The 8,059-nt window shown below is 45.1% G+C and overlaps 3 non-coding genes across 3 annotated transcripts; 1 reads left to right on the forward strand and 2 right to left on the reverse strand.

Annotated features, from left to right (window-relative positions):
• Positions 1 to 2,789: 2,789 nt before the first annotated feature.
• trnak-cuu (transfer RNA lysine (anticodon CUU)) lies at positions 2,790 to 2,862 on the reverse strand. Its single transcript has one exon. It is a non-coding gene; the product is annotated as a tRNA-Lys (tRNA).
• Positions 2,863 to 3,962: 1,100 nt separating this feature from the next.
• trnaa-cgc (transfer RNA alanine (anticodon CGC)) lies at positions 3,963 to 4,035 on the forward strand. The gene has a single exon. It is a non-coding gene; the product is annotated as a tRNA-Ala (tRNA).
• Positions 4,036 to 7,190: 3,155 nt separating this feature from the next.
• trnak-cuu (transfer RNA lysine (anticodon CUU)) lies at positions 7,191 to 7,263 on the reverse strand. The gene has a single exon. It is a non-coding gene; the product is annotated as a tRNA-Lys (tRNA).
• Between the last annotated feature and the right edge of the window lie 796 nt (positions 7,264 to 8,059).

Here is an 8,059-nt window from a genome sequence, read left to right on the forward strand (position 1 = left end):
CCACAGTTGCTCCTTCTCACTACAGTTCTGAAAACCCGTTTTCAACAAAAAAAAATTTTTAAACTTACCTCAGCCTTTCTTAAAATTACTTTCCTCCCTTTCCCAAACAGAAATTGAAGACTTTCAGAAGCTCAACGATGACAGACTTCTTCCTCCGCAGCTTCTCGATAGCTTTACTCCTGCTTTTTTCATGTGTAAGTTGTCAGGACTTACCCTCACTGAATCCATGAATGAAATCGACGAAGTTCACTGCGCACGCGCTGCCTGTGCAGTCGCACGCGCTGTGCCTCTGAACCCCTTCGTTCAGAGGACTGGAAATGCCGGTTTTCCCCGCATGCGCTGTGCATGCTGAACACGAGCAGTTCCTCCGGCCAGACGCGTGAGTACCCCGACCGGACTCACGCGTTCAGAGACGAATTACTGGGCCATTGACAAGATGAGAAAGCGCTTTGCGATCAGAAAATTGCCTGAATCCCTGTGGTTACGGAAAGGGCTTTTGATGCTTGATTTCCTTACACACCTTGGAATTCAGGTGAACCTGGTTCATGGTTTGCAGAACAATTTAAACCCCTGGGTTAAACCAGAGGGAAGGAAATTCGGCAGTTTAATGAGTTTGAAAGGAACATTTTTGACTTGTGCATTTCGGTCAGAGAAATGCCAGTGAAAGGAAATCATTGCAGAAAGAACGATTCTGTAGTGTCCCTTCTGTCTGAACAGTGCTTTCTCAATATCTAATTACGCAGAGGTTTCCGTAGTGTAGCGGTGATCACGTTCACCTCCCACGCGAAATGTCCCCAATTCGAGACTGCGCGGGGACATTATTTTTCTGTGAAATAAATTTAACAGGTTTCTTGTGTCAGAAGCAACGAATAATTTAAAGCAGACTCCTAAAATACACAGTGCGTAAATTCTGATAGGGTATAAATCTTCGTCAATGAATAAACTTTCACACATTATTAAAGTTAAATTACTCAACTTTCGACTGTCCCTTACTGTGAGCATTTCTTTCATTCTGCAAAACAACGCTTTCGGTTAATGAATGTTGACTAAAACAATTAAACCACTAAACTACCAGAACACACATTAAAGAGTTGATCACAATTGCTGATATTTCTTATCTTTTTTCTGGTGCTTTTTCAGCTCTTGGTCCTTTTCAGCTCCTGACTGCGAATATTCCTCTGATTAAACGTGAACAAACTGAAATATCTCGCAGCCCCGGCCTCGGTTAATACCAACAGATCGAAGCCGCATTTCAGGCCCGAAAACAAACCCATTAATTATTCGCTTTTCCCCAGCTCCAGAGTTCAGATTGTTACTGCCTATCCCTGGAGCTGCAAGATACCAGGGACACGGGACAAACCTCCCCATACACCGAGCACAAGCGCAGGAAAACCCCAGGGGGAGATGATATCCCGGTCACTGAGACTTCAACAGCATTGAACAAGCACCCGGACGGAAACGTTCTTCATGTGGAGTGATGAGATGCAGAAATTAACGGAACAAGCCAGGATGGCCGAGCGTTCTAAGGCGCTGCGTTCATGTCGCAGCCTTCTCTGGAGGTGTCTGTTCGAATCCCACTTCTGACAGTCTCCACTTTTAATTACCAAGCGGAACTCATTTATTTTCACACCACTGTCAAGCACTTTGGGTCTTCCCTTAAAAGTGGGATTCAGCAGTTCACCTGCTCCATTCACAAAGAAACATAGAAGATAGGAGCAGGAGTGGCTCCGGCCCGGTCACAACAGCATGCCTGAGCCGCGTTTCTGCAAACTACACAAAGCACAAAACCTGCTGACAAGGGTGGTGCTGTTGCTGTTTGGCGAACCGACCTCTCGCTAGCGGAAGCTGTACACCAATTCACCAACACCTCCTCCTACCTCCGCCTGGACCATGACCCCACTACCGAATATCAAGTCACCATTTGCAAGACTGTCACTGACCTCGTATGAGAAGAGATTGAGTAAACAAGGCCTGCAATCTCTTAAATTCGGAAGGATGAGAGGGGATCTCATTAAGCATGCAAAATTATTACAGGATTTGATCGGTTGGATGCTGGGAGAATGTTTCCCTTGGCTGGGGAATCACAGAATCACAGAACCCCCACAGTGCAGATAGAGGCCATTTCGGCCCATCGAGCCTGCACCGACACAGATCCCACCCTATCCCTGTAACCCCACACAGATCCCACCCTATCCCTGTAACCCCACGTATTTAATCCCCTAACACTAAGGGTCAATTTATCATAGCCAAATCAACCTAACCCGCAGATCTTTGCAGTCTAGAACCAAGGGCCACAGCCTCAGGATAAAGGTTAGGCCATTCAGGACTGAGAGGAGAAGACATTTCTTCACACAGAGGGTGGTGAATCTTTGGAATTCTCTTCCCCAGATGGCTGTGGAGCCTCAGTCATTGGGTATGTTCAAAACAGAAGTCGGTAGATTTCTGACTGGTAAGGGCATCAAGGGATATGGCGATAGGGCCGGTGAATGGAATTGAGGCAGGAGGTAAGCCATGATCTCATAGAATCCCCTACACTTGCTTAAAAATCTGTTCCATTACCTCTTTTTTCCAATTCTGACGAAAGGTTATCGACCTGAAACGTTGACTCTGTTTCTCTCTTCGCAGAAGCTGCCTGACCTGCTGAGTATCTCCAGCTTTTTCTGTTTCAATTTCGATTTCCAGCATCTGCAGTATTTTCTCACTTCGCATTTCTTTCATTGTGCAAAACAAGGTTATCGCTCAATTAATGACGCTTTGCAAGCAACATAAAAGTTTAACCAAATAAATACCGCCCAACGTGGGGCTCAAAGCCACGACCCTGAGATTAAGAGTTTCATGCTTTACCGACTGAGCTAGCCGGGCCTGTTGAAAATGTATTTCATTGTCGCTGATTGCAGTCAGGTACCTGGTGGCTCCGGCTCGGTCACAACAGCATGTCTGAGCCGCGTTTCTGCAAACTACGAAACAAGTTCTCCAGAAGCCCAAGACGTATAAGGAACTCAAGCAGCAAAATCCCTTTCATTAACCACAGGGGTTCAGGCAATTTTCTGATCGCAAAGCGCTTTAGTCCTTGTCAATATCTCTTGTCTATTTCCCGGAGATTCCCGATTCTGTCTTTCTCTCTGGATCTGTTTATTGTGTCTGTGGCCACCTGCGGGTTGATTTTAAAGGAATACCTGTGTTTGTGTCTGCTTGTTACGTTAAACAAATGAGGGCATCAGGCGCTTCTGTGCATGACACTGAGGAATCAGGAGAAGGCAGGAGGAATGAAACAGTGTTTGTGGAACGTGTATATATAAAAACAGCGCGACTGCTATTGTAGGACTTCGTTGCGTAACGGTAGCGTGTCTGACTCTAAATTACGAAGGCTGCGTGTTCAAATCACGTCGGGGTCACTGTTCTTCCGAGTAATTCCAGAATTATTGTTTTCTTTGCCGTTTCACAGTAACCAGACACTTGCTCCAAAGACTGTGTCACTCTTTCCCCAGTGTCAGGGAGAGAAGCACCACAATTCCACATTTATTTAATGTGACAAGACACAAGCACAGGTATTCGCTAAAAATCAACCTGCAGGTGGTCACACAGAATAAACAGAGCCAGAGAGACAGGCAGAATCGGGAAACACCGGCAAATAGACGAGAGATATTGACAAGGTGAGAAAGCGCTTTGCGATCAGAAAATTGCTTGAATCCCTGTGGTTAATGAAAGGGCTTTTGATGCTTGATTTCCTTACACACCTTGGAATTCTGGTGAACCTGGTTCATGGTTTGCAGAACAATTCAAACCCCTGGGTTAAACCAGAGGGAAGGAAATTCGGCAGTTTAATGACTTTGAAAGGAACATTTTTGACTTGTGCAGTTCGGTCAGAGAAATGCCAGTGAAAGGAAATCATTGCAGAAAGAGCGATTCTGTAGTGTCCCTTCTGTCTGAACAGTGCTTTCTCGATGTTCAATTAAGCAGAGGTTTCCGTAGTGCAGCGGTTCTCACGTTCGCCTCGCACGCAAAAGGTCCCTGGTTTGAGCCCGGGCGGAAACATTATTTTTCTGTGAAATAAATTTAACAGGTTTCTTGTGTCAGAAGCAACGAACAATTTAAAGCAGACTCCTAAAATAAACAGTGCGTAAATTCTGATAGGGTATAAATCTTCGTCAATGAATAAATTTTCACAAATTATTAAATTTAAATTACTTAGCTTTCGACTGTCCCTTACTGTGAGCATTTCTTTCATTCTGCAAAACAACGCTTTCGGTTAATGAATGTTGATTAAAACAATTAAACCACTAAACTACCAGAACACACATTAAAGTGTTGATCACAATTCTGATATTTCTTATCTTTTTTCTGGTGTTTTTTCAGCTCTTGGTCCTTTTCAGCTCCTGACTGCGGATATTCCTCTGATTAAACGTGAGCAAACTGAAATATCTCGCAGCCCCGGCCTCAGTTAATACCAACAGATCTAAGCCGCATTTCAGGCCCGAAAACAAATCCATTAATTATTCGTTTTTCCCCAGCTCCAGAGCTCAGATTGTTACTGCCCATCCCTGGAGCTGCAAGATACCAGGGACTCGGGACAAACCTCCCCATACACCGAGCACAAGCTCAGGAAAACCCCGGGGGAGATGATATCCCGGTCACTGAACCTTCAACAGCATTGAACAAGCACCCGGACGGAAACTTTCATCATCTGGAAGTGATGAGAGGCAGAAATTAATGAAGCAAGTCAGGATGGCTGAGCGCTCTAAGCCATCTGCGTTCAGATCGCATTCTTTTCTGGAGTGTAAGGGTTCGAATCCCACTTCTGACAGACTTTACTTTTAATTACCAAGCGGAACTCATTTATTTTCACACCACTCTCAAGCACTTTGGGACATCCCTTAAAAGTGGGATTCAGCAGTTCACCTGCTCCATTCACATAGAAACATAGAAGATAGGAGCAGCAGTAGGCCATTCGGCCCCTCCAGCCTGCTCCGCCATTTAATGAGATCATGGCTGATCATCCGCATTCAGTACCCTGTCCCTGCTTTCTCCCCATATCCCTTTATCTCTTTAGCCTTAAGAAATATATCTAACTCCTTCTTGAATATATTTAATGAATTGGCCTCAACTGCCTTCTGTGGTACAGAATTCAACAGGTTCACCACTCTCTGGGTGAAGAAATTCCTCCTCATCTCCGCCCTAAGTGGCTTACCCCTTATCCTTAGACTGTGACCGCTGGTTCTGGATTCCCGCACCATCGGGATCATTCTTCCTGCATCTAGTGTGTCTAGTCCTGTTAGAATTTTGTAAGTTTCAATGACATCCCCTCTCGTTCTTCTAAACTCTAGCGAATATAAGCCTAATCATCTCAATCTGTCTTCATACGTCATTCCTGCCATCCCATGTATCAATCTGGTGAATCTTCCCTGCACACCCTCCATGGCAAGAACATCCATAAGGTGACCAAAGCTGCACACAATACTCAAGGTATGGTCTCACCAAGGCCTTGTACAACTGCAGCAAGACATCCTTGCTCCTGTACTCGAAACCTCTCACTATAAAGGCCAACATTTGCCTTCTTAACCACCTGCCGCACCTGCATGCTTACCTTCAGCGATTGGTGCACACGGACACCCAGGCCTCATTGCAGTTCCCCTTTTCCCAATCTGTTGACATTCTGATAATAAGCTGTCTTCCTGTTTTTGCTACCAAAGTTGATAACCTCACATTTATCCACATTACACTGCATCTGCCATGCTTCTGCTAAATCACCTAACCTGTCCATATCATACTGGAGTTACTCTGTATCCTCATCAAAGCACACATGCCCACCCAGCTTTGTGTCGTCTGCAAACTTGGAGTTATTACATCTAGTTCAACCTTCTAGATCATTAATATATATTGTGAGTAGCTGGAGTCCTAGCACTTATCCCTGCCCTACCCCACTAGTAACTGCCTGCCACTTGGAAAAAGACCCGTTTAGACATACTCTTTGCTTCCTGTCTGCCAACCAGTTCTCTATCCAAGTCAGTACCTTACCCCCGATCCCATGTGCTTTAACTTTGCACGCCAACCTCTTATTTGGGACCTTATCGAAAGCCTTCTGAAAGTCCAAATACACCACATCCACTGGTTCTCCCTTATCTAATCTACTAGTTACATCCTCAAAAATTTTTAACATTTCCATCTGACCTGGTACTGAAAGTGGAGACGGTTCCACAGTGTAGCAGTTATCACGTTTGCGGAATCATTTTGTTGGAACTTGCTCCTTCTGCTTGTCCAGGGGCGAGATTGCTCTCCTGTGTGAGGAAATAACAACTAAGAACAAAAGAATTAGGAGCTGGAGTAGCCCATATATTGTGTAAAATGAGATATGGTTAACAGTTAACAGTTAACATGCAAAGTACAAAACCTGCTGACAAGGGTGGTGCTGTTGCTGTTTGGTGAACCGACCTCTACCTAGCGGAAGCTGTACGCCAACTCTCCAACACCTCCTCCTACCTCCGCCTGGACCATGACCCCACTACCGAATATCAAGTCACCATTTGCAAGACTGTCACTGACCTCGTATGAGAAGAGATTGAGTAAACTAGGCCTGCAATCTCTTGACTTCGGAAGAATGAGAGGGGATCTCATTAAGCATGCAAAATTATTACAGGGTTTGATCGGTTGGATGCTGGGAGAATGTTTCCCTTGGCTGGGGTGTCTAGAACCAGGGGCCACAGCCTCAGGATAAAGGTTAGGCCATTCAGGACTGAGAGGAGATGAAATTTCTTCACACAGAGGGTGGTGAATTTTTGGAATTCTCTACCCCAGAGGGCTGTGGAGGCTCAGTCATTGGGTAGTTCAAAACAGAAGTCGGTAGATTTCTGACTGGTAAGGGCATCAAGGGATATGGCGATAGGGCCGGTGAATGGAATTGAGGCAAAAGATCAGCCATGATCTCATAGAATCCCCTACACTTGCTTAAAAATCTGTTCCATTATCTCTTTTTTCTATTTCTGACGAAAGGTTATCGACCTGAAACGTTACCTCTGTTTCTCTCTTCGCAGAAGCTGCCTGACCTGCTGAGTATCTCCAGCATTTTCTGCTCAATTCAGATTTCCAGCATCTGCAGTATTTCCTCAGTTCGCATTTCTTTCATTGTGCAAAACAAGGTTATCGCTCAATTAATGACGCTTTGAAAGCAACATAAAAGTTAATGAATTAAATACCGCCCAACGTGGGACTCGACCCCACGACCGTGAAATTAAGAATCTCATGCTCTACCAACTGAACTAGCCGGGCCTGTTGAAAATGTATTTCATTGTCGCTGATTGCAGTCATGTAGCTGGTGGCTCCGGCCCGGTCACAACAGCATGTCTGAGCTGCGTTTCTGCAAACTACGAAACAAGTTCTCCAGAAGCCCAAGGCGTATAAGGAACTCAAGCAGCAAAATCCCTTTCATTAACCACAGGGGTTCAGGCAATTTTCTGATCGCAAAGCGCTTTATTCCTTGTCAATATCTCTTGTCTATTTCCCGGAGATTCCCGATTCTGTCTTTCTCTCTGGCTCTGTTTATTGTGTCTGTGGCCACCTGCGGGTTGATTTTGAAGGAATACCTGTGTTTGTGTCTGCTTGTTACGTTAAACAAATGAGGGCATCAGGCGCTTCTGTGCATGACACTGAGGAATCAGGAGAAGGCAGGAGGAATGAAACAGTGTTTGTGGAACGTGTGTATATAAAAACAGTGCAGGCTATATTGTAGCGCAACGGTAGCGCGTCTGACTCCAGATCTAGTAAAGCTGCGTGTTCCAATCACGTCGGGGTCACTGTTCTTTCGGGTAATTCTAGAATTATTGTTTTCTTTGCCATTTCACAATAACCAGACACTTGCTCCAAAGACTGTGTCACTCTTTCCTCAGTGTCAGGGAGAGAAGCGCCACAATTCCTCATTTATTTAATGTGACTAGACACAAGCACAGGTATTCGTTCAAAATCAACCTGCAGGTGGTCACACAGAATGAACAGAGCCAGCGAGACAGGCAGAATCGGGAAACATGGGCAAATAGAGGAGAGATATTGACAAGGTGAGAAAGCGCTT

The sequence above is a fragment of the Somniosus microcephalus genome, unplaced genomic scaffold (assembly GCF_052327205.1).
Source record: "Somniosus microcephalus isolate GS21.2 unplaced genomic scaffold, FLI_Smic_1.0 unresolved_chr4, whole genome shotgun sequence".
Classification (NCBI taxonomy): Eukaryota; Metazoa; Chordata; class Chondrichthyes; order Squaliformes; family Somniosidae; genus Somniosus; species Somniosus microcephalus.